Source organism: Stenella coeruleoalba (assembly GCF_951394435.1).
Source record: "Stenella coeruleoalba genome assembly, chromosome: X".
In the NCBI taxonomy this organism is placed as follows: Eukaryota; Metazoa; Chordata; class Mammalia; order Artiodactyla; family Delphinidae; genus Stenella; species Stenella coeruleoalba.
In genome coordinates, this window is record NC_137152.1 from 27,918,196 (window position 1) to 27,933,833 (window position 15,638).

A 15,638-nucleotide genomic window follows, 5' to 3' on the forward strand; every position below is an offset into this window, starting at 1 on the left:
AGACCAGTAGAACATCCTCAAGCATGTGAACATATGCATAATTGGAGTCCCAGAATAAGAGAAGAAAGGGGCAGAAAAAGTATGTGAAGAAATAATGGATGAAATTTTCCCAAATCTGCTGATAAACATCACTCATCCAAGCTGATCAACCAAATCCAGTTAGGAAAAACGCAGAGATCCACCTCTGGATACATCATAGTTTAATTTCCAACACAGAGACAAGGAGAAAATATTGAAAACGGCAAGGAAAAATTACTTGAGACGTAGAAGAGAGCCACAATATACCCTAAGCTGTCTTCTCAACAGAAACAGTGGAGGCCAGAAGGCTGTGAGATATTCAAATGGCAGAAAGGAAAAAAGAAAGAAAAACCTGTCCACCAAGAATACTTTAGTAAGCAAAATTATCATTTAAAACTGAAGGCAAAATAAAAACAATTCCAGATGAATGAAGACGGACAGAAATCATTGCTAAGAACCTTGTCTCTTTTTTTATATAAATTTATTTATTTATGTATTTTTGGCTGCATTGGGTCTTAGTTGCTGCGCACGGGCTTTCTCTAGTTGCGGCGATCTTCGTTTTGGTGCGCGGGCTTCTCATTGTAGTGGCTTCTCTTGTTGCGGAGCATGGGCTCTAGGCACGCGAGCTTCAGTAGTTGTGGTGCTAGGGCTTAGTTGCTCCGCGGCATGTGGGATCTTCCCGGAGCAGGGCTCGAACCCCTGTCCCCTGCATTGTCAGGCGGATTCTTAACCACCGCGCCACCAGGGAAGTCCAGAACCTTGTCTTTTAAAAAAGTTCACAAGAGTTACCCCATTTGAAAGGAAATAACACTGGGCAGTAAGTAGAATACACACAAAGAAAGAAAGACCACAGATAAAGTTAATTAAATATAAAACACTGTAGAAATATTTTTCTCCTTTTTTTAGTTGTTTTTAAAGAGAATTCATAATTAAAATAATTAAAGCATTTTGTTGTTGGATTTGTACCATATATAGATGTCTATGAGAGTAGCAGCACAAAGAAGGTGTAAGGAGTGGAAGGAAGCTGGAAGAAAGTTTCCGGGTTTTACTGGAAGGTATTAGTATTAAGGTGAAACATAGGTTGTGGTAAGATACACATTGTAATCCCTAGAGCACTCACTAAACAATAACTAAAACATAAGAAAGCAAACCAACAAATGAATTAAAAAGGTAAAATAGGGAGCTTCTCTGGTGGTGCAGTGGTTGAGAGTCCGCCTGCCGATGCAGGGGACACGGGTTCGTGCCCTGGTCCGGGAAGAGCCCACATGCCGTGGAGTGGCTGGGCCCGTGAGCCATGGCCACTGAGCTTGTGCGTCCGGAGCCTGTGCTCCGCAACAGGAGAGGCCACAACAGTGAGAGACCCGCGTACCGCAAAAAAAAAAAAAAAAAAAAAAAAGTAAAATAGGGAAATATCTATTTCATACAAACATAGAGTAGAGGAAGATCAGGGAAACAAAAAAGACATGAGATGTACAGAAAACCTATAGCAATATGGCAGACATAAATCAACCGTATCAATAATAATATTAAAAGTAAATAAACACTCTAGTCGAAAGACAGATATTGTCACAAGGGATAAAAAAGGAGAGCCAATTACATACTGTTGACATGAGATACACATTATATTGAAAGATACAAACTGAAAATATAAAGAATAAGGAAGATATATCATGCAAAGACTGAACAAAAGAGTGGGAGTAGCTATACTCATTTCAGGAAAAAAAAATATATATTTTAAGACAAAAACTATTACTATGTGCAAAAGGAAACAATTTATAATGATAAAAGGCCCAAATCATCAGGAAGAGATAACATTATAAACAAACATACACATAACTAAAGAGTCTCAGATGCATGAAACAAAAACTGACACAGTAGAAGGATGACATAGCTAAGTCAGAAATAATGGTTGGAGTCTTTGATTCCCACTTTCCCTGGTAGAATAACTAGGAAGAAAAGCAACAAAGAAGTAGAAGACTTTACTAAAACTATAAACCAACTAGACCTAACAAATATGTATTGAACACTGCACCCAACAACAGATGAATACTCATTCTACCCAAGCACCTATGAGATACGCTCCAAGATACAGTTGATACAGTATATTAGGACAAGCCTCAATAAGTTTAAGAGGATTACACTCTTGCAAATAATATTTTTTGAGCAAAATGGAACAAAATTAGAAATCAATAAGAGAACACACAAATATGTGTATCAATAAGGAAATGAAATCATATGAAATGTGCATCAATAAGGAAATTCACAAATATATGGAAATTAAACCGCAAACTTGTAAATAACCAATGGGTCAAGGAAGAGATTACATGGGAAATTACAAAATACTTTGAGATGGATGGAAAAGAAACACAGTATACCAAAACATATGGGATGTAGTAAATGCAGTGGTTAAAGAAAAATGCATAGCTGTAAATGCTTATTTAAAAGAAAGAAGATGTCACATTACATCATTTTCCAAATTAAAAAAAAAAAAGATGACAGCCAACTACACTCAAAGGAAGCAGAAGTAAGGAAATATTAAAGATTAGAGCAGAAGTAGAAGCAATGTAGGACAGAAAAGCAATAGAAATAATCAAAAAAAAATCAAAGGAGGTTCTTTATAAACTCAAACAGCAACCTCTGGGTAGACTGTACAATAAGAAATAAGAGAAGACACATTATTCAAATCAGGAGTTTATCTGCATTAGATAATTACATATAAGGGAATACTATGACCCAGAGCTAGGTACGCCACCTAGATGAAATGGAGAAACTGCTAGGAAGACACAAACTACAGAAACTGACTCAGAAGAACTAGAATATCTGAATAGACCTATACTAGGTGAAGTGATTAAAATAGTAATTTTAAAACTTCCCACAATCAAAAGCCCAGGCCCAAATGATGTCACAGGTGAACTCTATGACGTATTTAAAGAAGAATTAATACCTATTCTTTGCACACTTTTCTGAAAAATACGACAGGGAACATTTTCTAACAATTTCCCTGAGGTAATACTTACAGCACATTCAGAAAAAGGCATCCCAACAATACTACCGACCAATATCCCTTATGAATATAGATACAAAAATCTGGATTTGGGTCGTGGGCTGTAGTTTGACAACTCATGTTATAAAACAAACCAGTTTGTGATAAAATAGCGGAATGGACAAAATCCTGTGTGTGTGTGTGTGTGTGTGTGTGTGTATGTGTATGTGTAGTCAGCAACTGTTGATTCAATAATTGTTGAAGTTAAAGTAAATTTTTAGTGTGATTGGTCCAGGACTTGCATGATGGTCTGACTGAGTGAGTTGTGTAAATCGAGGCATCATCATTATTTTCCAGCTCTCCAGGTGATTCCACAGTGCAGCCATGTTTGAGTACCAGGTTGTTAATCCATGTTTTTAACACTTCAGAGTGCATATTCGTCACCTGAGATCTTGTTGAAATATAGATTCTGATTCAGTAGGTCGAGAGTGGGGCTTCAGATTTTGCTTTTCTAACAAGTGGCCAAGTGGCTTCTGATCCATAGACTATACTTTGGGTAGCAAGGTGCTCACACTGGCTTCCACTGCCTGGGATATCAGGGTCCTGCCCCAGGGGACTCTGATGTACTTGGTCTGGGAAGTGGCCTGTGCATCAAGAATTTTAAAAGCTGCACAGGCGACTTTAACGGCAGAAAAAGCTAAGAACCTTTGTGCTAAAGTGCATGATGTTTTATAAATTTTAATTTTTGTATTATTGGGAGCCCTAATATGGTCCCTTTTGCCTGTTTCTTGCCCTATTGTACACTCTTCATGACAAACATCCATATATATGGTGGGAATCAGAGTGAGCCCTTTATCCTGCTCTTGTCCATCTCTGACGAATGAGAAGTAGTTCAAGATGGAAAGAGAAGGATCAGGTAAGCCGGATTGGAGAATAAGCTAATCGTGTCTAGGGGGCTCTTTACAAGGAAGGTTGGTTGAGACAAAATGGGCGGATTACCACGGAAATTTGTCACAGTAAAACTCATTTCCGGGCTTGGCTTGGGGCAACATAGACAAAAATCTTCCTTCCTGAGTCCTGGCTGAACCTGACAACCAGAGAAGCGGCAAAGGATTTTTTTTCCTTCTCAATACACAAGGTGACACGATTGGCCAAAATGCAAGAGAGAATTCCAATGGCAAAGTCTAGACATGCGGTCTTTTCCGCCAAAGCATAAAGTACAACATGGAACTTAAAAGTGACTGGAGACTGATGATAAAGATGGTGATGTTTATGGTAATGATGACGACCAGATAGACGGCTAACACATAAAGTACTTCTACTGTGCCAGGTGATGTTCCAAGAGATTCACAAACATTAACTCGTTTAATCTTCACAGGAACCCAGTGGAGTCGACACTTTTATTATCCTTATTTTAAATGTGAGGAAACTGAGGCACGGAGAAATTAAATGCCTTAACCACAGTTAAGATGAGTGGCTAAACTGGCATGTGAACCCAAGCAAACTGAGGTTAAGAAACCCTACAGCAGAGAAGCAGGTCTGTTGTTTCCTTGGGAAATTTTTTTACTGGGGAATAATTTCTTTCTACCCATAGCCAAGACAAGGTAATAGGCTAACGCCTCTCCACATGTAGAAAGGAGAAACCAGCGGCCACACTGAAGTTAGGAACAGGCTTATTCTGAGACAAGCTCTGAGCAGACACAGGTGGCCACAGTCTGGAATGAGGTAATGGTCCAGGTGGGGCCAGCAGCCCTCCGGATGTTCCAACACCTCATCCCATCCTCTGAGTGTTAGCTGCCCTGGGTGTGGGGCTACCTGTGCCATAGTCTCTCTCCACGCTTTTGCTAGTGAGTTTATCCACTCTTATGACCCCAGCACCATCAAAAGGATGATGTCTCCCCTTGTTTATTTTCAAACCTGATATTCCACCTTGTTACTCAACCAAACTCTGGTCCACTCCCCCAAAGCACAGTGAAGCCAGTCTACTGGCATTGGTTTGGTGAAAGAAAGTACATTTTTTATTACAGACCAAGCAAGGAGAACCAGCCACTCATGCTGAAAAGACCCGAACTCTCCAGCTACTTTACGAGGAGGGTTTTTAACAACAGTGTGAGGGAGAGGGTCTCGGGGTGTATGATCAGCTTGTGCTCAAGTCTCTGATCGGTTGATGGTGAGGTAACAGGGTGATGTTTTCAGGAATCTCAGTCATCAGCCTTATGGTTTCAGCAGGTCTGGGTTATACATTCTTGTGGTCAGCATGTAGTTAACTTTTTCTACCTGGTTGGGTCTTAGTATCTGCAAAACAACTCAGGGATATGGCTCAGGATATTATCTAAAGCCCTGGAGAAGAAACTGAAGGTCCTTGACTTTGTTTTATGGCTAAGCTCTTATTTTGTCTTAGTTGACTGTTTTCATTTGTTTCTGCACATTCTCGCTTCTCTGATGCAATTTGCTCTAAGCTTTTCTACAAACAAGAGGTGGGAGGGGGGCCTACGGGGTCCTATCCCCAGAAATGACCCGCAGAGTAGTGCTTGATTTCAACCTGAGATTCACATTCAGTTTTCTGGCTACGTGCAAGACATTTCCACTTGCATATCTAGTAGGCATCTCAGACTTACATGACAGGCTTTCCCCCATCGTTTTTGTATCGCTGCTAATGTTCCCAGATGAATTTATAGCAACACCTTCAACCCACGTGTTCAAGTCCAAACACTGGAACGTAGATTATTTTCCCTCATTTCCCATTCCTCACCTCTTGCCCATAGCAAATCTTGTGTCCTTGTCCAAAATCCATCTGGAATGTGTGCAGGTCTCTTCATTTCCTCAGTGACCACTGTATTTCAAGCCACCACTCTCTCTCTGGACCTGCTACAATGCCTCCTAACTTGTCTCCCAGCCTCAACTCACCCTCACTCCCCTACATTCCTCAAAGCAGTCAGAATCACTGGCTTAACATTCAGGGAGTTTTATTCTATTTTATATTCAGTATCAAAAATTTGACCTTCACAGTGAGCACATATTTTTCAGCCCTCCTCATGAGGTAATTTGAGCTTTTTTTGGTACTGTGTTAGTTTAATGGAAGAAAGGATACAATGGAAGGGGGGAAAATATATATATATATGTATGTATATATACATATGGATGTTTTTTAAGGGCAATTTGCATGACTAGCATGTGACCTAGGAAGTCACTCCCATGCCTATGGGAAAGTTAGCCTCTGGCTCAGTTACCATTATCACTGTTGTCCTGGGTGACATTGTCATAGAGGGACCCTGCCATACCTGTTCAGGACCCCAGGCTGCTACCCAGAAGTGATAAATGTTCACATTCACATAATTTAATGAACTAAAAGTTTTCAGGAAAAGTTGAAGACACCCTTTATTTTATTTCCTGTCCAATCCCATTCTTCACTTCTTCCCAAGAGGCAACCAGTATTTTGTATTCCATACTAAGGTTTTTTATATATTGATATATAATTTTACCATGCACAGGTACCCACATAGACTAGGGCTTAGAAGACCCACCCCACCCCACCCCTCTACACTGATTTTGTTTATAAGGGGAAGATCGATTTTGTGTTTTCCAGGGTCCCAAGGAAGACCATCTCCCTCCCTCTGTGGTGATCCTGAGCTGCATGTGGACCAAGCCGGGATGTGTTCAGAGACTCCTGGATGCCTGCTTTAAAATTTAAAAGGTGAGAGATTTGCCCACATGAATCAACCAGAGACCTTTATTTATTTATGAACCAATAACTTTATTGGAAGAAACGGAAAAACTGGAAGAAAAAAACTTAAGTGAACTTCTTCTGCAAGGGCACTATTGCCGTCTGCATGGCAGGCACGGTGACCAGGGCTCTGGTCACCCCATGGCTCTGGGGAAGTCCAGTCCAGGCTCAGTTCTTGTCGCTGTCGCCCAGGGTGAGCTTGTCAAAGAGGTACCCTGCCAGGTCGACGTCCGGGGCCCCCATCATGCTCAGGGTGGTGACACGACCCTCCAGCTCTCAGATGAACGCCACCTGCTGGCGGAGGTAGTGAGTTTCCAGGAAGTGGTGCAGGTGGGGGTTGCTCTTGTCGGTGACCAGCTGGTACAGGTGGAGCAGGCGTTCACGAGCTTCTCCAGAAACAAGGTGCACTTCATGGCCTTGAGGCCGCTCTTCCACTTGTCCCTGACTGGCTTCCTGATGTGTTGGAAGTCGAGGCGGCCCCCGCGCTGGTTCTGCGGGCGCATCAGGCCCTGGGCCCGCCCGCTGTGCTCGTGCGAGCGGCGCAGGAGAAACCGGGTGAAGTGCTTCAAGGCCACGTCGTCGCGGTAGAGGTAAACGGCCGCGGCCAGGCACACGAAGGAGGCGTGGAGCTCCAGGGTGAAATGGCTGTTGATGGCGGCCTCGCAGTCGGGGTGGTAGCTCTGGCGCACCTGCGAGGGCGGCGCGGGCAGCGTGGCGGGCCTGAAGGCCAAGGTGAAGGCGAAGCCGCTGGGCCCGCGGTAGGTGCCTCAGAGCACTCCCATGTGGTCGAAGACGGCGGCTGCTCTGCGATGGACTGGAAGGCGCGTCCATTACCTGGGTTTGGGAGGGGGGAAAGGAGTTTCCGGTTCCGTTACGGGGGGTGGGGTCAGGGGGCGGGGGGTTGGGAGGGTGGATGTGCATGGAGGGCGGGGCGCGAAAGCTGTGTCCCAGGTTCCATCCAGGCCTGGGTGAGGCAGGCTGACTGCGCTGAGCACCTGGCATCTATTAATCTTTAAATTTTGCAGTAATATTTCTATTTTCCCAGGACTTTCTCTTGTTCTCTAATTGCTCCCTTTTACAGCACCCTGTTCTCATTTTATAAACTGACTGTCTTCCTTAAAATTCTGAGAATATGAATTTGGATTTTTTTGGTAAATTCTTTTCCGTTTCCTGTATTATATTTATTTTTTCTCCAGAAATAGTTCTGTTTGTTCATCGTGATCTTCTCTTTCACTTTCCTCAAATATCTGGCAAACATTTGTCCATTCATATTTGGGAGTAAAGGACTCATGTGATTAGCCTAGGTAACTAGCATGGATCTGATCTACAGTTGGGACGTCCATTTCATTAATAGGCATCTCCTCTGTATGGGAGAGTGGAGCATGTCAATTAGGGAGCAGTCTTCTCCTTTGCGAGTACGTGGCATAAAACTCTCAGGTAGTATAGGGACCCTTCCAAATGCCCAAAGCATGGCATTTCTCTGACATCGGAGGACTTAAGTGGATCTCTCTTCAGATAGATGTGTCCTTCTGTTTTGTTTCCCTTCTGTTGTGCGGGTCTGCAGTTGTCTCAAATCTGCTCTAATTTGGGTTCACTTCCTGGACAAGTAATTCACTGTCTTTGGAGTATAGTTTTGGGAGATTAACACAGATCACATGCCACTTTAACTTTGTCCAACGTAAGAAAGATTGGCGTAGGGTCAGAGCATGGTAGCGGCAAACAGAACTGTTGTTCTGAGAGTAGTTCTTTAATCTAACAGTCCACTCAGTACCTTCTGCACTGCTTTGATTTCATTGACTCTGTTCTTGAACTTTCTTTGAATGTGCTCGGCTTTCTACTACAGGTATATTGTTTTATTTTCCTTTATTTTTAAAACTTGAAGTATAGTTGATTTACAGTACTATATCAGTTTCTGGTGTACAACATAGTGATTTAATATTTTTATAGATTATACTCCATTCAAAGTTGTTATAAAATATTGGCTCTCTTCCCTGTGCTATACAATATATCCTTGTAGCTTGTTTATTTTATACATAGTAGTTTGTACCTCTTAATCCCCTACCCCTATCTTGCCCCTACTCTTTTTTTTTTTACATCTTTATTGGAGTATGATTGCTTTACAATGGTGTGTTAGTTTCTGATTTATAACAAAGTGAATCAGTTATACATATACATATGTGCCCATATCTCTTCCCTCTTGTGTCTCCCTCCCTCCCACCCTCCCTATCCCACCCCTCTAGGTGGTCATAAAGCACCGAGCTGATCTCCCTGTGCTATGAGGCTGCTTCCCACTAGCTATCTATTTTACGTTTGGTAGTGTATATATGTCCATGCCACTCTCTCACTTTGTCACAGCTTACCCTTCCCCCTCCCCATATCCTCAAGTCCATTCTCTAGTAGGTCTGTGTCTTTATTCCCATCTTACCCCTAGGTTCTTCATGACATTTTTTTTTCTTAGATTCCATATATATGTGTTAGCATACGGTATATGTCTTTCTCTTTCTGACTTACTTCACTCTGTATGACAGACTCTAGGTCCATCCACCTCACTGCAAATAATTCAATTTTGTTTCTTTTTATGGCTGAGTAATATTCCATTGCATATATGGGCCACATCTTCTTTATCCATTCATCTGTCGATGGACACTTAGGTTGCTTCCATCTCCTGGCTATTGTAAATAGAGCTGCAGTGAACATTTTGGTACATGACTCTTTTTGAATTATGGTTTTCTCAGGGTATATGCCCAGTAGTGGGATTGCTGGGTCATATGGTAATCCTATTTGTAGTTTTTTAAGGAAGCTCCATACTGTTCTCCATAGTGGCTGTACCAATTCACATTCCCACCAGCAGTGCAAGAGTGTTCCCTTTTCTCCACACCCTCTCCAGCATTTATTGTTTCTAGATTTTTTTTTTTTTTTTTTTTTTTTTGTTTCTAGATTTTTTGATGATGGCCATTCTGACTGGTGTGAGATGATATGTCATTCTACTTTTGGTTTGCATTTCTCTAATGACTAATGATGTTGAGCATTCTTTTATGTGTTTGTTGGCAGTCTGTATATCTTCTTTGGAGAAATGTCTGTTTAGGTCTTCGAGCCATTTTTGGATTGGGTTGTTTGTTTTTTTGTTATTGAGCTGCATGAGCTGCTTGTAAATTTTGGAGATTAATCCTTTGTCAGTTGCTTCATTTGTAAATATTTTCTCCCATACTGAGGGTTGTCTTTTGGTCTTGTTTATGGTTTCCTTTGCTGTGCAAAAGCTTTGAAGTTTCATTAGGTCCCATATTTTTATTTTTGTTTTTATTTCCATTTCTCTAGGAGGTGGGTCAAAAAGGATCTTGCTGTGTTGTATGTCATAGAGTGTTCTGCCTCTGTTTTCCTCTAAGAGTTTGATAGTTTCTGGCCTTACATTTAGGTCTTTAATCTATTTTGAACTTATTTTTGTGTATGGTGTCAGGGAGTGTTCTAATCTCATACTTTTACATGTACCTGTCCAGTTTTCCCAGCACCACTTATTGAAGAGGCTGTCCTTTCTCCACTGTACATTCCTGCATCCTTTATCAAAGATAAGGTGACCATATGTGCGTGGGTTTATCTCTGGGCTTTCTATCCTGTTCCATTGATCTTTCTGTTTTTGTGCCAGTACCATACTGCCTTGATTACCGTAGCTTTGTAGTATAGTCTGAAGTCAGGGAGCCTGATTCCTCCAGCTGCGTTTTTCGTTCTCAAGATTGCTTTGGCTATTCGGGGTCTTTTGTGTTTCCATACAAATTGTGAAATTTTTTGTTCTAGTTCTGTGAAAAATGCCATTGGTAGTTTGATAGGGATTGCATTGAATCTGTAGATTGCTTTGGGTAGTAGAGTCATTTTCACAATGTTGATTCTTCCAATCCAAAAACATGGTTTATCTCTCCATCTATTTGTATCATCTTTAATTTCTGTCATCAGTGTCTTATAATTTTCTGCATACAGGTCTTTTGTCTCCTTAGGTAGGTTTTTTCCTAGATATCTTATTCTTTTTGTTGCAATGGTAAATGGGGGTGTTTTCTTGATTTCACTTTCAGATTCTTCATCATTAGTGTTTAGGAATGCCGGAGATTTCTGTGCATTAATTTTGTATCCTGCTAGTTTACCAAATTAATTGATTAGCTCGAGTAGTCTTCTGGTAGCATCTTTAGGATTCTCTGTGTATAGTATCATGTCATCTGCAAACACTGACAGCTTTGCTTCTTCTTTCCCCATTTGGATTCCTTTTATTTCCTTTTCTTCTCTGATTGCTGTGGCTTAAACTTCCAAAACTATGTTGAATAATAGGGGTGAGAGTGGGCAACCTTGTCTTATTCCTGATCTTAGTGGAAATGCTTTCAGTTTTTCACCATTGAGGATGATGTTGGCTGTGGGTTTGTCATATATGGCCTTTATTATGTTGAGGAAAGTTCCCTCTATGCCTACTTTCTGCAGGGTTTTTATCATAAATGGGTGTTGAATTTTGTCAAAAGCTTTCTCTGCATCTATTGAGATGATCATATGGTTGTTCTCCTTCAATTTGTTAATATGGTGTATCACGTTGATGGATTTGCGTATATTGAAGAATCCTTGCATTCCTGGAATAAACCCTACTTGATCATGGTGTATGATCCTTATAGTGTGCTGTTGGATTCTGTTTGCTAGTATTTTGTTGAGGATTTTTGCATCTATGTTCATCAGTGATATTGGCCTGTAGTTTTCTTTCTTTGTGACTTCCTTGTCTGGTTTTGGTGTCAGGATGACGGTGGCCTCGTAGAATGTGTTTGGGAGTGTCCTTCCTCTGCTGTATTTGGAAGAGTTTGAGAAGGATAGGTGTTAGCTCTTCTCTAAATGTTTGATAGAATTCACCTTTGAAGCCATCTGGTCCTGGGCTTTTGTTTGTTGGAAGATTTTTAATCACAGTTTCAATGTCAGTGCTTGTGATTGTGATTGGTTTGTCTATATTTTCTATTTCTTCCTGATTCAGTCTTGGCGAGTTGTGCATTTCTAAGAATTTGTCCATTTCTTCCAGGTTGTCCATTTTATTGGCATAGAGTTGCTTGTAGTAATCTCTCATGATCTTTTGTACTTCTGCAGTGTCAATCGTTACTTCTCCTTTTTCATTTCTAATTCTATTGATTTGAGTCTTCTTATTTTCTTGATGAGTCTGGCTAATGGTTTATCAATTTTGTTCATTTTCTCCAAGAACCAGCTTTTACTTTTATTGATCTTTGCTATCGTTCCCTTAATTTCTTTTTCATTGATTTCTGATCTGATCTTTATGATTTCTTTCCTTCTGCTAACTTTGGGTTTTTTTCTTCTTCTTTCTCTAATTGCTTTAGGTACAAGTTTAGGTTGTTTATTTGAGATGTTTCCTGTTTCTTAAGGTAGGATTGTATTGCTATAAACTTCCCTCTTAGAACTGCTTTTGCTGCATCCCATAGGTTTTGGGTCATCGTGTCTCCATTGTCATTTGTTTCTAGGTATTTTTTGATTTCCTCTTTGATTTCTTCAGTGATGACTTCGTTATTAAGTAGTGTATTGTTTAGCCTTCATGTGTTTTTGTATGTTTTACAGATCTTTTCCTGTAATTGATATCTAGTCTCATAGCGTTCTGTTCGGAAAAGATACTTAATACAATTTCAATTTTCTTAAATTTACCAAGGCTTGATTTGTGACCCAAGATATGATCTATCCTGGAGAAAGTTACATGTGCACTTGAGAAAAATATGTATTCTGTTGTTTTTGGATGGAATGTCCTATTAATATCAATTAAGTCCATCTTGTTTAATGTATCATTTAAAGCTTGTATTTCCTTATTTATTTTCATTTTGGATGATCTGTCCATTGGTGAAAGTGGGGTGTTAAAGTCCCCTACTATGAACGTATTACTGTCGATTTCCCCTTTTATGGCTGTTAGTATTTGCCTTATTTATTGGGGTGCTCCTATGTCAGGTGCATAAGTATTTACAATTGTTATATCTTCTTCTTGGATTGATCCCTTAATCATTATGTAGTGTCCTTCTTTGTCTCTTCTAATAGTCTTTATTTTAATATCTATTTTGTCTGATATGAGAATTGCTACTCCAGTGTTCTTTTGGTTTCCATTTGCATGGAATATCTTTTTCCATCCCCTCACTTTCAGTCTATATGTGTCCCTAGTTCTGACGTGGGTCTCTTGTAGACAGCATATATATGGGTCTTGTTTTTGTATCCATTCAGCCAGTGTGTGTCTTTTGGTGGGAGCATTTAATCCATTTACATTTAAGGTAATTCTTGATATGTATGTTCCTATTCCCATTTTCTTAATTGTTTTGGGTTTGTTTTTGTAGGTCTTTTCCTTCTCCTGTGTTTCTTGCCTAGAGAAGTTCCTTTAGCATTTGTTGTAAAGCTGGTTTGGTGGTGCTGAGCTCTCTCAGCTTTTGCTTGTCTGTAACAGTTTTAATTTCTCCATCAAATCTGAATGAGATCCTTGCTGGGTAGAGTAATCTTCGTTGTAAGTTTTTCTCCTTCATCACTTTAAATATGTCCTGCCACTCCCTTCTGGCTTGCAGAGTTTCTGCTGAAAGATCAGCTGTTAACCTTATGGGGATTCCCTTGTGTGTTTTTTGTTGTTTTTCCCTTGCTGCTTTTAATATGTTTTCTTTGTATTTAATTTTTGACAGTTTGATTAATATGTGTCTTGGCGTGTTTCTCCTTGGATTTATCCTGTATGGGACTCCCTGTGCTTCCTGGACTTGATTAACTATTTCCTTTCCCATATTAGGGAAGTTTTCAACTATAATCTCTTCAAATATTTTCTCAGTCTCTTTCTTTTTCTCTTCTTCTGGGACCCCTATAATTCGAATGTTGGTGCATTTAATGTTGTCCCAGAGGTCTCTGAGATTGTCCTCAGTTCTTTTCATTCTTTTTTCTTTATTCTGCTCTGCAGTAGTTGTTTCCACTGTTTTATCTTCCAGGTCAGTTATCCGTTCTTCTGCCTCAGTTATTCTGCTATTGATCCCTTCTAGAGTATTTTTAATTTCATTTATTGTGTTTTTCATCATTGCTTGTTTCCTGTTTAGTTCGTCTAGGTCCTTGTTAAATATTTCTTGCAGTTTCTCTATTCTGTTTCCAAGATTTTGGATCATCTTTACTATCATTATTCTGAATTCTTTTTCAGGTAGACTGCCTATTCCCTCTTCATTTGTTAGGTCTGGTGGGTTTTTATCTTGCTCCTTCATCTGCTGTGTGTTTTTCTGTCTTCTCATTTTGCTTACCTTACTGTGTTCAGGGTCTCCTTTTTGCAGGCTGCAGTTTCATAGTTCCCGTTGTTTTTGGTGTCTGTCCCCAGTGGCTAAAGTTGATTCAGTGGGTTGTGTAGGCTTCCTGGTGGAGAGGATTAGTGCCTGTGTTCTGGTGGATGAGGCTGGATCTTGTCTTTCTGGTGGACAGGTCCACGTCTGGTGTTGTGTTTTGCAGTGTCTGTGGCCTTATTGTGATTTTTGGCAGCCTCTCTGCTAATAGGTGGGGTTGTGTTCCTGTGTTGCTAGTTGTTTGGCATAGGGTGTCCAGCACTGTAGCTTGCTGGTCGTTGAGTGAAGTTAGGTGTTTGTGTTGAGATGGAGATCTCTGGGAGATTTTCGCCGTTTGATATTGCGTGGAGCTGGGAGGTCTCTTGTGTACCAGTGTTCTGAAGTTGGCTCTCCCACCTCAGAGACACAGCACTGACTTCTACCTGGAGCGCCAAGAGTCTTTCATCCACACGGCTCAGAATAAAAGGGAGAAGAAGTAGAAAGAAAGAAAGAAAGAAAATAAAAGAAAATAAAGTAAGATAAACTAAAATAATGTTATTAAAATAAAAAATAATTCTTAAGAAAATTTTTTTTTTGAAAAGTAAAAAAAAAAGAAAAAACGGATGGACAGAACCCTGTGACAAATGGTGAAAGCAAAGCTATACAGACAAAATCTGACACAGAACCATACACATACACACTCACAAAAAGAGGAAAAGTGGAAAAAATAATAAATCTTGCTCTCAAACTCCACCTCCTCCATTTGGGATGATTCGTTGTCTGTTCAGGTATTCCACAGATGCAGGGTACATCAAGTTGATTGTGGAGGTTTAATCTGCTGCTCCTGAAGTTTCTGGGAGATATTTCCCTTTCTCTTCTTTGTTCGCACAGCTCCCGGGGCTCAGCTTTGGATTTGGCCCCACCTCTGCGTGTAGGTCGCCGGAGGGCGTCTGTTCTTTGCTCAGGGAGGACGGGGTTAAAGGAGCCGCTGATTCGGGGGCTTTGGCTCACTCAGGCCGGGGGGAGGGAGGGGCACGGATACGGGGCGAGCCTGCGGCGGCAGAGACCAACAGAAGGTTGCACCAGCCTGAGGCGCGCTGTGCCTTCTCTTGGGGAAGTTGTCTCTGGATGACGGGATCCTGGCAGTGGCGGGCTGCAAAGGCTCCCGGGAGGGGATGTGTGGATAGTGACCTGTGCTCGCACGCAGGTTTCTTGGTGGCAGCAGCAGCAGCAGCCTTAGCGTCTCATGCACGTCTCTGGGCTCCGCTCTGTTAGCCGCGACTCACGCCTGTCTCTGGAGCTCCTTAAAGCAGCACTCTTAATCCCCTCTCCTCGCGCACCAGGAAACAACGAGGCAAGAAAAAGTCTCTTGCCTCTTTGGCAGCTCCAGACTTTTTCCCAGACTCCCTCCCGGCTAGCTGTGGGGCACTAGCCCCCTTCAGGTTGTGTTCACACTGCCAACCCCAGTCTTCTCCCTGCGATCCTACCGAAGCCCAAGCCTCAGCTCCCAGCCCCCGCCCACCCCGGCAGGTGAGCAGACAAGTGTCTCGGGCTGGTGAGTGCTGGTCGGCACCGATCCTCTGTGCGGGAATCTCTGCACTTTGCCCTCTGCACCCCTGTTGCTGCGCTCTCCTCC

General features: G+C 41.4%; 1 protein-coding gene and 1 pseudogene across 2 annotated transcripts in view; one reads left to right on the forward strand and one right to left on the reverse strand.

Annotated features, from left to right (window-relative positions):
• Positions 1–6,893: 6,893 nt before the first annotated feature.
• LOC307180222 (ferritin heavy chain-like) lies at positions 6,894–7,646 on the reverse strand (annotated as a pseudogene). Its single transcript has 2 exons — positions 7,601–7,646; positions 6,894–7,491 (listed from the first exon to the last, which is right to left on the reverse strand). The product of its transcript is annotated as a ferritin heavy chain-like (transcript).
• The window catches only part of PRRG1 (proline rich and Gla domain 1), a 255,606-nt gene continuing 246,944 nt past the window's right edge, over positions 6,977–15,638 (forward strand). The window contains exon 1 of the mRNA XM_079910184.1: positions 6,977–7,127. The gene's annotated coding sequence lies outside the window, so the exon portion shown is untranslated. The remainder of the gene's footprint in view (positions 7,128–15,638) is intronic.